General features: G+C 34.6%; 2 protein-coding genes across 7 annotated transcripts in view; one reads left to right on the top strand and one right to left on the bottom strand.

Annotated features, from left to right (window-relative positions):
- LOC138126098 (uncharacterized) overlaps nucleotides 1-13,283 on the bottom strand; it is a 404,235-nt gene that overhangs the window by 148,194 nt on the left and 242,758 nt on the right. The gene's annotated exons all lie outside the window — the stretch shown is intronic.
- Tpst (tyrosylprotein sulfotransferase) overlaps nucleotides 1-13,283 on the top strand; it is a 176,525-nt gene that overhangs the window by 22,577 nt on the left and 140,665 nt on the right. For 4 of the 6 annotated variants that reach the window (XM_069040868.1, XM_069040863.1, XM_069040865.1 and 1 more), the window contains exon 2: nucleotides 7,588-7,628. The exons of the other annotated variants lie outside the window; for them this stretch is intronic. The gene's annotated coding sequence lies outside the window, so the exon portion shown is untranslated. The remainder of the gene's footprint in view (nucleotides 1-7,587; nucleotides 7,629-13,283) is intronic. 6 annotated transcript variants of the gene reach the window in all.

The raw sequence follows: 13,283 nt of genomic DNA, 5'->3' as shown, positions 1-13,283 counted from the left end.
GTAGATTGCAGAATATTGGTTTCCATCTCAATTACATTTCAAGACTCTTAGGAGTCTCAGTTGAGAAAATAATACAAACGGATCTTACCCTGTTATTAATCAAACGAGAAATTCACCACGGATCATTTACGTAAATGGATTTCGGCAGAGTATTTATCTTATTCTAAAAGCTTACAAGTCATTGGTAGACAAATTAGCACCCACGACTGGAGACTGATCTTTGGCCATAGTTAGAAATTGCACAAAGAGAAAAATCGGAACAATTGCAATTAACGCTTCCTATCATTTTTTTTATTTAATTCTGTGCCATTACACACAGGCGACGCCGATGTCTAGAACAGAATGTTAATTATTTTAGAAAAATAGGAAGTACACAACGCTGAGCATCGCCGTCGTTATTTGAACAGATGCCCGTCCAGATTTGGCCCTAGACCGCATAGAGTCGTAATTCAACAATCCTGCACCGGATACATGAGTGTGTGGTGGAGCTTCCAAACGGTCGTTATTTATTAAAGCGAAACTCAAAGGGATTCGAACAGTTGGCAAACGTTTTTCCCTTGCCTAGACTAATAGATCAACTCATAACTGCCGAGTTATTTACCAGAATGTGGAACTGTTAATATTATAAATGAGTTGCTATTTGGTCGAATTCATAGTTCCGTAAACTTTCTGTCGATTTAGAAAAAAAATCACAATGGCGTCGTGTGGGGCTGCTGTAGATTAAGAACGCGGAAGTTTATCGGAGTTTTATCCGAAATCTCAGAAATATTCTCACTTTCAAAAAACACTTCTTTTAGGAACCGTCAAATATTATTATGATCAGAAGTAAGAAATAGGCAAAATAAAAAGGCTGCAAAATAACATATAATAGTATATTTATTATTTAACGAGTTAGTGTGTAAATTGGGGTCTTTATGCCATGAGTGGGCCACGAGTGCCATAAAGAGCCCAGTTTTTTGTTCGACGAGTCCCTTAAAGGCTCCAAATCGCTTAAAATCTTTAAAATTAGCTTGACGTTTCGTTTTGACAAGTTGTGACATTTATCAGAATCCGTTCACACGGGAGGAGATTCTCAAATTCTGACAGTGTCCAACAAAAAAAAATTACACAACATTTGTTTTGGTCCAACGTTGTGAGAAAATTAATTTGCTTACAAGACGGTTTTTGCAGATTATTCATTATTGCATAAACCAATGAAGTCTTAAAACACACACAATACAGTGTTCTGTTAAACACAGATATTAATTTCTCCAACAATGATCCCCTAACATCCTCGAACAAATAATAAAACAATCCTACATTTTGCTTAGGTTCTGTTGTCTACACCAATCGGTGTTTTGTGTTGTATGTGCATTCTAAACTTGTAATTTCAGCATTTAGCTGAAATATTATTGTACAATTCATTCAGCGATGAAAATTACGAACTGTGTTACATAAAGGTACCAAAAATAACAAAGCAGAGTTACCAATATTAATTTTCAAAACAAACATTTTTAGTTACTAATAGATAGTGGTCATGTCGCAAGATACATCATACTAGGTTAGTCTCTATTATACGGAGATATAATTAGAACTAATTAGAGAAACATAGAAATATACACCATCCTAGCGGGTGTTCATTCAAATTTCGGTCAAAGTTGGCGTTGAAGAGTCGATTGTGAACGCACTACGGATTACGGATCACTGAGCAGCTGTTTAAATCTCACGGTTGTTTGTGTTCGTACACAAGTGGTGCATTCACAATCGACTCTTCAACGCTAACTTTGACCGGAAATTTAAATGAACGCCCGGTAGTATCGAATACTACTTGCCTACATTCCTTATCGGTGCCGCGGCGACTCATGAAAAACGATTGTCAAATAAAATAATAAAAATTTCGTTTAAAATTTAAAGCGTTGTTTGTGTATTTGTTTATCTTTAACACTTGTGTACCTAACTGTGAAGATCAATCAAACGTCAAGAAAGTGACGCATTATGTTACTCACGACCCGCCACTGACATGCATTTACACATGACCGCTTTTTTATATCTGCACATAAATAGTATCTATTATGAGATACGCACCTATTATTGTTAAAGAAGAATGGTAATTAAGCGCTTTCACTTTTTGTAATGATGTCAATTTACTGCATTAACCTAATTAGGAATCTCAAAATTAATCGACCTGCATTCATAAAAATCTAAACTCAAAGCTAGTTATCTACTTATTCGTATTAAAGTGCTATAACAGGGTGATATCGTTTATCGCTGTTTATCCTAAATTCGAAAGTTTGAAATGGTTATTTGGTATCGTACAAAAACTAATATCTACGTGCAAGCACAATCCGACCACAACGCTGCGGGCAACTTTAAAATACCGCATGCAATGCAAAAAAAAAATATATATGTTCCTGTTAGTAACGTATTAGAAGAAAGGGTACAGAAAAAACAAAAAATTGAACGATTTCAAAAATCCATAAATATTTTAACTCACTGTATTCGTAAGTTTGACGTAAGTGTAGAAAATTATGAAACATAATAAATAGTTATTTCAGCTTTAAGGGAGGTAACTAATATTTACCAGTCGACATGTTTGCGCCAGAGCGATAGCGGGGGCTAGGGATAGAGTTCGAGACTGGTTAATATTTACCTCCCGAATTGTTTATTAACTTTTTATTTTGAATCGCATAGTTTCTTTTAATTAATTAATTTTAAATATTTGAATACAATATTAGTATGTCTGTAGTCGGTTGCGAGGATTTTCATCATACAAAACGCGAATATTAAAAGCGTCGCGTCAAAAGTTTGTAAAATGAATTTGAACAAAAGTGAAAGAGAAATGGAATTTGTTGAGGCTGCAAACCTTGCATGTCCTTTCCTCCTGTCGAAGAAATCGAAGGAACGTTACCAAATGGCATATAAGTGTTTTATTTGGTTTAATTTTTGTCAGTTACTCCCCTTAGGGAGGTAAGTGGTTACTTACATCCCGTCGTTAATAGTAACCAACGCTAGGTCAAAAAAAGTTGTACCTACATCCATCAAATCAATGTCATAAAGACGTATTTACTGTGTAGAAAGTGGAAAAAATCATTTACTTAAAAGCGATTAATAATTCAAAAAAATCCAACGTATTTACTTAAATATGGGAAGAAACAGTATTTCTTTTAAATTAATTATTATCAAGATTTAAAAGTACACAATTTAAAAACTACAGTTAAAATTTCCCAAATACCACTAGCTGTAATTCATAATTTTACTCTCATTTTTAATGGCGGTAAATAAAGAAAACCCGTTTAAATTTCTATATTTAGCCACTACTGAGCAGAAATAGACAAATCGGTAAATGTTAATTTTTACTAATATCCGCTGACATCCGCTGGTTTCCTACCTTCACAACAATTGTAGCAATTACAGTGTACATTATTGTCACTAACCATTTTTTTAAAGTAGGTATATTCATGCCGAAAAGTTGGAATGAGTTTATTTCTGGTGTTTTCAACGATAGAAATTTGAAATTTTATGACATCAGGGAATGTAATTTTTTATATATCTCTCATTACTCCACTCCTAGCGATTCCCAGCCACCTCTACTTCATGATTTTAAATGACACCGTGTAGATTCAATGATGGATTAGGAAAGAAAATATTTTATTTAGAACATATACAAAATGAACTCGAACATTTTTGTGGCCTCTTTAGGGTTTGAGTACGAGTACTTTAGCTTTCACTATTCTAACCGAGAAAATTTGATTTTTTATTAGATGAACGTACACAACTTTGCAAACTGCAAAGTCAAACATTTCAAAAACTTTAAAAAGGCGCCCTCCTTCACAATCCGTCATTAAAAATACAGGATGTCATTTTGAGTTGTAAAGTGTATGTGGATGGAGGCGATTTGCCTCAAATTTGTAACGTTAAAGACACCTACATTTTTCGCGCAGACACCCGGTATTTCATTAATGACGAACAAAACACCTACACCTGACGGTTAACAGTGTACAATTTAAATATCACTGATTCGATGTACCAACGTTTTATTTTCTTAGAAATTGTGGTGTCTCTGTTGTGGTTTGTCTCCAACCAAACCTGTCTAACGCACCTCCCATTACAAGTTGCTGAGCTGGATAATCTAACGAGATTAAGAAACTATCGGAGTGTGAATGATTAGATACATAATGCACCACAGAATACACAGACTAGATCAATTACGAAACTATGCTTTAAACAGACAACATTAATAAAAAATTACATTGGATTTCAATTACTTCCCGTAAAAAGAAAGTTTTTTAGAATAAATATATATGTGTGTGTGGTTGTTGCAAACAAAATTTTATATTTTACTCAACCATCATCAAGAAACAATGCAACTGAAGGCCTCGCTTTAAAAAAGAACACATAAATCCACAAAATTAATTTTTAAGCAATAAAACAAAAATCAATGTGTCTTAAAAATGGAGTTATTGTCTTTTTGATCTTCAATTCTGTGTTGAACTCTTCAACCAATTAGGTACATTAGTCAACAAATTTTTCTGTTTTCTTTAAAAAAGCTCCAACTACAGCCCTGACATTAATTTTATATTATTCTAAATTTATATACATATAACAATGTTAGCCACAGTTTCATTGTATTATAAATATACAGCGGCGTTACGCTTAATAAGTATGTCGTAACAATTATCCTGAAAAAAAAAGCAAAAAAAACGTTCTAATTTTTATTCGCCGCTTATAATAACATTATATATTATTTATTACATACATCATTATAATAATATTAAGAATAAATATTTAATTTAACATAATTTAAAAGTAAATATTAAGGAATTAAGGTATAAAAAGAATATAAAACTAAAATTAGTAGAAGTTAGGACATAGAGTGTGAAGTAGATGATGATGACATCATTGACATCTTCTGAGCCAGATGCAATATGCAGTGGAGAATTGTTCTAAGTTTAAGAAAACATATCTCCGTGGCAAAAATAGCGTTAATAAAATGTCTTGATTTGGTTTGACGTTATTTCGTCATTTATCGGTTTGGTAGATCTGTAATGCAGTTTTTTATAATGACGTCTAGAATTTGTTGCCAAAATGCACATAAATTATATCCTGATATGTCTCGTCAACATGAAATATTAACTGCAAACCTACTTCTGTTTAAGATGAAAAAAAAGTTGTACCGGTTTTTGTTGACTTTCTCAGAAGTGGTTATCTTCTACGTTATTTGTTAAAGATCTTCGCACTTTTTATGTTAATCCTTCAAAACGTTAAACTTGGTTACTTTAATACTTTAAGTCCCGATAAGTTTAACAACGTGTAAGTAATGTTATTATAGTATGTATTGATTGTTTTGTAAACTAGATAGTTACTCAACTTGTCGTTCAACCAGGTGATACTGTTCCATCATTTTGTGGTAAGATCAATACCTGAGAATTACGTTTATTTAATAATTTTAAGGCGGTAGTTTACTTTTTTGAAACTAGACACATCAAGTCCACAATACAATGATGTTAAGTTAAAGCGCTCAATAATTCAGTTTTAATTGCATCATCTGGGCATTTTTTGCTCTACAATTACGGCAGTCAACTTGATTTGTCCATATTTGGATGACAACCATAAATTATAATCATCGGAAACAACAGTGTTGCCAGTAATTGGTGAGTGAAATGTCGCTTTTCCCATTCTGAGACCGACCGATTCGTGTTTCTCATTTTGTGATTGATGGAATAATTGTAATTTGATCGTTAATTGTAGAACCGCTTTGATTTTTTTCAACTGTGCCGCAATCGAGCTGTTCGAAATTGCACGTTTCAAATTGAATTGTGCTGCGTCTGTCGTGATAATTAATTACTACAGTTCACTCTACTGCAGGGGTACATTTGAACAAAAGTTAGCAAAGTTCATAGATTAATTTGTCGCTTTATGATAAAGGAATCGGTAGCGAGTCTTATATTCTCCTATCCAATTCATTATTGAAATGTTTCTTTCTGTATTTGCGAATAAATTATAGGACGTTAATATTAACCATTGAATTTTTTAGAGCTTGTGGTGCTGCAAAAGTTACATTATCATTTATCCTTGTTTAAGGTGCTTACACTCCTTTATCTGATATAGGGATGGCCGTTTTGAACCCGGAGACTAATTTACCGTGAAATTTTTCCACCCTGTCACACCGTAACGTATTAAATCATCAAGGTTATTGCGTCAAGTGTAACAGGACCTACTGATCCTTAATTTGCATTCTCAAGCAGTGCTGTCGATTACAAGCCGAGTATAATACAGGCTAAGTAAACGGTCCGTGCGGCTGCGAAACATCCTCCTGAGGGAGATATGCGAACTACACCGATGATTAGTCCGGGAGCATCCGCGGCCGTCTTCGGATTCCTGACGGCTTCTTGGGGACGTCCCAGACCCATCAACAGCACAACCGGAAAGTCTCCGGAGACTGAGCTTTGCGGAAATCAGCATTATATCCGAGATCCGTCCATCTAATCTGGACGGCACACGGTCAAAAAAACGAACATATGTATTGTGAAAAAAAGGGACGACGACGTGTCCCTGTTGGGAAAAGACGGGGCGGATCGCGATCAGGTGACGTTTAATCTTGGCCGAGAGGAAAAATGTATTTTTCCTACCTATATCAGCCCCTTTTTTTTACGGGTCACGTCGACCAATCGTGTATGAAAATCAATTCGCTGAACCTGAAAGATTTGATATGTTATATGTAAATTGCGTTCCAATTGCTGAGTTTTCAGTTTGTATTCGTAAATTTATTAGTAATGAATTTATTTGGGCTGAGTTGGTATATGGAGGTTGTCATCATCATCATCTAAAAAGTGCCAAAATGTTTTGTGAATAACCAAAGTGCAGTGCATAATGTGATGTTAAACTCGCTTTGAAGAAAATATGATGAATACCAAAATGAGCCTCTGCATCAACAAATGTTTATCAAGCTGATTAAAGTATGTACGAAAGCAAAGCAAAATAGTAATTTACCTAACGTATGCAGGAAGAGAAATTTCCCGCGTGAACACTTTCTTTGCAGCACGACCGCAGGGAATGCTACGTTAGTGCGAGCGCGGGAAATTTCTTCCCGCAAAACTTAGGTACAACATTTTTTGTAACGAATAACTCAAAAATATTTAAAAATAAAATTAAAAAAGCAAATACTCGTATACATTAGTAACTTTGTTGCTATCGGGTTGGTAGCACCTTCCTAGCTGATCACTAGATTATTAAAATTTAAAACATCGCGTCGGTGCCGTCTTTTACCATCACAACATACTGAACAAATTCTTCCTTTTTGCTTGAAAAACAACAATAATTATTTTAAGGGACACTGTTATTTATTACTCTTACCTTTTTGAATTGTATTCTTATTTGTTTTATAATAAAATTATGTACTTATTTATTGTCTTGATGAGAATTAATGTTACAATTGCAAATGTAACGAAACGTTCATTTTGTTTAAAGTGAAGTAGCGTTTCCGTCTGTCTACGTCATTAAATACCAACCTTATATTTTACTGACAATGTGTACTTGAAACGATCAGAGGGTTAAAGACTAAATGTTCTCTGTGCAGAAAAAATATATAATTTTGTTTTTCTGTTACAGAAGGAGAAGAGGATCAGCAATTTGCATTTAACCAGCGTTACGTGAGTGTTTTTTCATGATATACATAATAGCCTATAATGAATTGAAATTTACGAAAGATGAAATTGACCGAGCATTTTATACTTTAAAGAAAAAAGACAAAATAACAAACTTACTTCGAACGTAAAGTGTATTCGGTGAAAGAGTTAGGACTGGTTTATAATGGATGTAACTTTTGCTGGATCCGTAAAACTTTAGGTATAGAAATGTCTCATGTTCGTTCATCTAGCAGGATGTTAACTTCGCCGGTGCCGCTAAATCAAGATACAAGAATTATATCTTACAGCTTATTCCCGACAACCATAAGCCATTAGCGCTTTCTAAGTTGGTGGTAAAAAAATTCCAACTGAAAATTTGTATCACAAGGCTAGAAAATGCCATTTTGCAAGTGCAAGCACACAAGTGCGAGGGGCAGTATCAAATTGCGGCGGCGGTCAAGTCTTAATCTTTTAGGGGAAGCAGGTACTGATTTCCAAATAAGTAAATAGCAGGGCTTGTCATTTTACCCCCAGGGAGTGGGCAGGTAGACGATTGTAGATAATAATTAATAATAATAACTATCCTTTACCTCCGGCTTTTGAAGAATTGAAATACAAAAATATCCTTGGTGGACAAGAAAAGTGACGTTGTCCATTTTGATGTTATAAGAATGTTACAATTCTTCTCGATCAAATCAGTCAAGAAATTCGAGAAAATGTACGTTTTATAATACCAATCCCAGTTGCTGAATTTTCCGCCATCAAGCTTGTGTCAAATGGAATCGCCACCCAATGATTATAACATTTAGGCCCGGTTTATTCACCTTCAAGTAAATTTATCTGGCCAGTATCAGCTATTGGTGGATCCATGGTAATTACCGTTCAAATAACGTTACTTGAAGGTGAATAAAATCTAAAAGAAATGAAAATAGCAGCGCCATCTGTTGGTTCTGCGTTACATTTAACAATTCTTGGGTGCGTTCCATTAAAATTCGAAAAGTAGTAATTGTTTTAACATTTTAAATTAAAAAACGTCGGCCAAAAAGCATTTTTTGTACTCATAGCCTTGAAAGCAACGCTTCCAACATCCAACGCTCGCTCCGAAACGAGTGCTTCCCGGTCGACTCGAATGTAAAAATTGCAAAAAACACTGGCCCTTTGAGGCATTCAAAAAATAATCTGTCTTGATAATAATAAAATTTAGTTCATAAAATACAACTTCCCTGGGTTTTCCTCCATTAAAAAATTACGGAAAGATTTATAATCCTTGAAAATTGTTCCTACAAAATTCACAAATTATTGCAAAAATTGAAATATCAAGTGAAGCAATTGTTTCCAATAACCAAAGATCACTGCCTACTTGGTTTTATGTTCGTTAATGTTTAATGTATTAAAACTAAAAAAATTTATTTAATTTTCGTACAAAAAATATTGTACGAACCACTTGCGTGAAGACATCTTCCGTTCATTTGCGCATTAATTAAAGGCACTGGCTCCTTCGTCGCTCGTGCTTTAAAAAATGCGCTCATGCGGGAACATCGTCTTCCCGCACTTGGTTCGTAAATAACTAATACATACATACCTTGTGTGTGAAACATTTTGCATCGCTTAGTTTATGAAACTAATGTAACTTCCCACACTCGATTGTAAATAGCTATTTCGTGCCTTCGGCCGGAATTTGGTAATTTACAGATGTCGAAATCGTCCAGAAACACATGTATTGCCGGCCTAGTCCGGCAGGGATTTTGAGCTGTCATCGTTTTTGGTTGTGTTATCAGGATTCTGTCAGGCGTCAATGTTAATTCTGTGCATGGCTCGTTAAAAATGTTTTTCTATTCACAATAACGTACAAACCTCAAAGAAGCATTATTTAACTAAAATTAATTAAAGAAAATTACGTTTAGCGATTTCTTGACTATGATCTGGTTTATCCATTATACCAAATGTTTCAGGAAAATGTCAAAAAAAAAAACAAAACAAATTAACAAATGTCAGGAAACAAGAGCGATGATGATTTTTAAATTTAAATATTTCAGTGTTGGCAACACAAAAAAGTCCCTAATGCCAATTATTAAAACAAGTGCTTCAATTTTTATTTTAACAAATATCTGCAGAAGTCGACACAAAAAATTTTGTTCATCACACGTCCAGAAACGGTTTTGCGAGTACTCGCATAACGTTTATCCTTTCCAGGGAACTTTCCCTATCCGAAGAGGAAGAGGCTAAAGGTGACCAAAGAATAATAAATCTAACAAAACATTTTTGGAAACCGGATCTGCAGAGAAAAACGTCCGTCAAAAACCTCATTGAATTGAGATTAAACAGATATGCTTACTGAATTTATTTTTGAAGAAATCAACAGAAATGTTATACGGAATGTAAGTTTTCTACTAGTTGGGGAGACTGGGAAAAGTTGGGTACCGGAGTAAATCTGTGAATCCCAGAAATATTTGTTAGAAAACTTACTTCTAATTCTGTGGCGGTCGTGAAAAAGTAGGTAAGTCAAATAATTTCAAAAATGAGTTAACGATGTTTACACCTTAATAATAAATCATGGAGTTAAATAATTCAGATTTTCACAGTTTAAAATTTACTTATATTGAAAGTAACTACAGGTAGAAAGAAGTTTCTATTTAATTACAGGATTTTAGGAATGCTGTGGAATTTTGAATCGTTGCCCTGAAAAATTAACATTTTCGACTTACCTTCTTTTTCACGACCGGCACAGAATTAATCAGTTGTTGAATTTCTCTAATATGGGTTAGAATTAGATGTTGATTAATTGATTGTGACAAATAGCGAAGAGTTTTTGCACGGGTAATTTTTTTGTGTGGAAATTACAACTGCTCACAACTTTTGTTCAAAATACCTGGTGTTCCAAAAAATTGTTGTTGGGTAATTGTTCAATCATTATCTTGGAACGACACTATCAACCATTCAAGACCGGTCATCTCAAATTGATTGGAATAGATAAGAAAAATTTAAATCTGATTTTTTTTTAAATTTACGTCTTCTTTAATCGGTGGCAGCGTAGTTCCTCCCGGTGATCAGAAATTTTCAGGTCTTGTAGCAGGTAGCGAACGGTAAGGGATTAGCGCTGGTGATAAGAATGATGGGATAATTAGGAATTACAGTTAATTTCAAAATTATCCAGTACACCTTAAAAATCAAGAAGTCGATTTATTACAGTTTTTTCCACATGTAAAGATGCCTTTTTGAAATTTGAGCGTCATAGGTTAGGTTATTTTATCCTCTGTACGGTGCTCTTAGCGATGTTATAATACTGGGCTACCCTCCGGATCGACCACCCTTCTTCTAATTTGGAAAGAATGAGCACTTTCGTGTTTTCAGTTAGATCAGACATTTGTTTGTCAAAATTGACATTGATCATTGACAAAAAATGTAAGTGCATTTTATACTGTAGAAAATTAGGTGTACTCTATAATTTTGAAATTAACTGTACATTGCCTTTCCTAAAATATTAAATTAAAGATTTCTTTATAAGAAGACATACTTTTTGCGACCAATGATTAAAACAATCTCTTTTTTGGTGGGGTGCAGGGGTCAATCTCACTAATAAATAGGCCAATTTCAAAGTAAAATTTTTAGTTTAATTATTTCTTTAAAAGCCTCAGCATGGAAGCTGAGTGAAAAAGGCAAACTTGTAGTGAATGGTGCGAAATTTTGTCAAGCCAGAAAGTTATGTAATAAGTGATAACCGTATACGTTGGAGATGTGTTCAAAAGTTTTTTTTATTGCAAAAATAGATATACCTCGGTTTTTTTTTCTAAATGACTAGATAATATTATTGTTTAATACACTGCGCCGCAAAATTATCGCATAAAGTAAAAATGAACCGTAGTTTTTTGTATTTTACTTCTTCTGCGATTTCCTTATGCTGAATCTCTTATTTTATCGTATTTCTTTTGTTTAGTAGCAAAAATCGCCATGTTGATAACTTCTATAGTTGTTTATTATGAAAAGTTTGTATTAGTGGTATTGGTCAATTTCGTAAAGCATTTTGATGGTGGATTTGAGAGACGGTTAGTAAGAAGTTTTGGTTCCTTCAGTCATAAATTTCGAAAATGAATCCCTACGAACGTTTAAGTTGACATACAACAGCCGAACAATGTGCACAAATTGTTGTACTAGCCGAAGACGGTATTAATCAACAAGATGTTGCAAATGGTCTTGATCTGCACCAGTCAACGGTATCTAGAGTTTTGCGTCGTTTCCATGAGAATACTCTAGAAGACCTGGACAAGGACGCAGACGAACAACAACAGCTCAACGGGATCGTTTTCTGCTTTTACAGTTGTTGAGACACAGGACTCTGACTGCTCCAGCTTTGCAAGTTATGACTTTAGGAAAATATCAATTCCAAATTAGTGCAAATACTGTTAGAAGAAGACTTGCTGAACACGGTTTAAGGCCCAGGATACCAGCAAGGGGCCCACAGTTAACAGCGGCTCACCGAAGAGTACGATTACTGTTTACCCAAAATCACGTTGATTGGAAATTGGATCAATGGAGGTTAGTAATGTTCTCTGACGAGTCCAGATTTTGCCTGGATCAAAGTGACAGACGTGTCCGGGTGAACCGATGCTCAGGAGAGCGATATGCTCAACGTAACATTATCCCGAAAGTCAATTTTGGAAGAGGTTCCGTTATGGTTTGAGCAGGTGTCACTTTCGACGCTCGCACAGAGTTGGTGGTGCCAGAAAGAGGAAACCAAAATGCGGCGACGTACATTACCAATATTCTGGAACCTCATATTGTCCCATTCCGACCATTTATTGGGATGACTTTATTTTAATGCATGATAATGGTCGACAGCACGTTGCGGGAATAGTGCAACATTATTTCCGTGAGGTCGAAATTGGGCAAATGCAATGGCCAGCAAGGAATTCAGATCTAAACCTCTTCGAGTAATTGTGCGATCCTACAGATAAAAGAGTTAGAAGGTTACCAAATCCACCAACAACTCTTCATCAGCTGTCTTTGGGTCTAACTCAAGTTTGAGAAGAAATTAAGCAAAGAGTTATACAAAACCTCATTTTAAGCATAAGACAATGTTGTGCAGCTGTAATAAAGGCACGGTGTGCCAACACGCACTATTAAATGTTAAATTTCTTTGTTTTCTCCGAATTTGAATTTTTTTTTTTTTTTTCTTGATTTGTTTGTTGTGTTCTGATTATTGTAGTGTTTACTTTTATAAATCTACTTCTTTAATACTTTACAGTTCGAAATGTTGTAACTGGAAATAAATTTGGCTCAAAAACACGAGTTTTGAAATTATGCGTTAATTTTGCGGCGCAGTGTATAAAAACAGTGCTAGGCTTTGTACTTTTCACAAAAATAAACTTAACAAGGGGTTGAAAAATTAGCATGTAAAACCCTATGACCAGTCTTAAAAAAAACTCACTGTATACTCATATCATGTACATAAATAGAGTATAATTTCTAAATGCCGTATGTCATTTTAATTTACCCTTCTAAATAAAATTGTTTCTCCCTTTCATCAGTGTATTTATTGCCAATTTCAAGCAAAATACTCGTCATTATAATCTAGTCCGGCTACCACCCGTCGACTACCTATCGCAGTAATCCCCATAACCTCGGGAGGAACTCGTCCGTTAAAAAGGGTTATCCAGGTAAAGAAGTGACCACCGAGAGGAA

Source organism: Tenebrio molitor, chromosome 3 (assembly GCF_963966145.1).
Source record: "Tenebrio molitor chromosome 3, icTenMoli1.1, whole genome shotgun sequence".
Lineage (NCBI taxonomy): Eukaryota > Metazoa > Arthropoda > Insecta > Coleoptera > Tenebrionidae > Tenebrio > Tenebrio molitor.
This window is presented reverse-complemented; position numbering and strand designations above follow the sequence as displayed.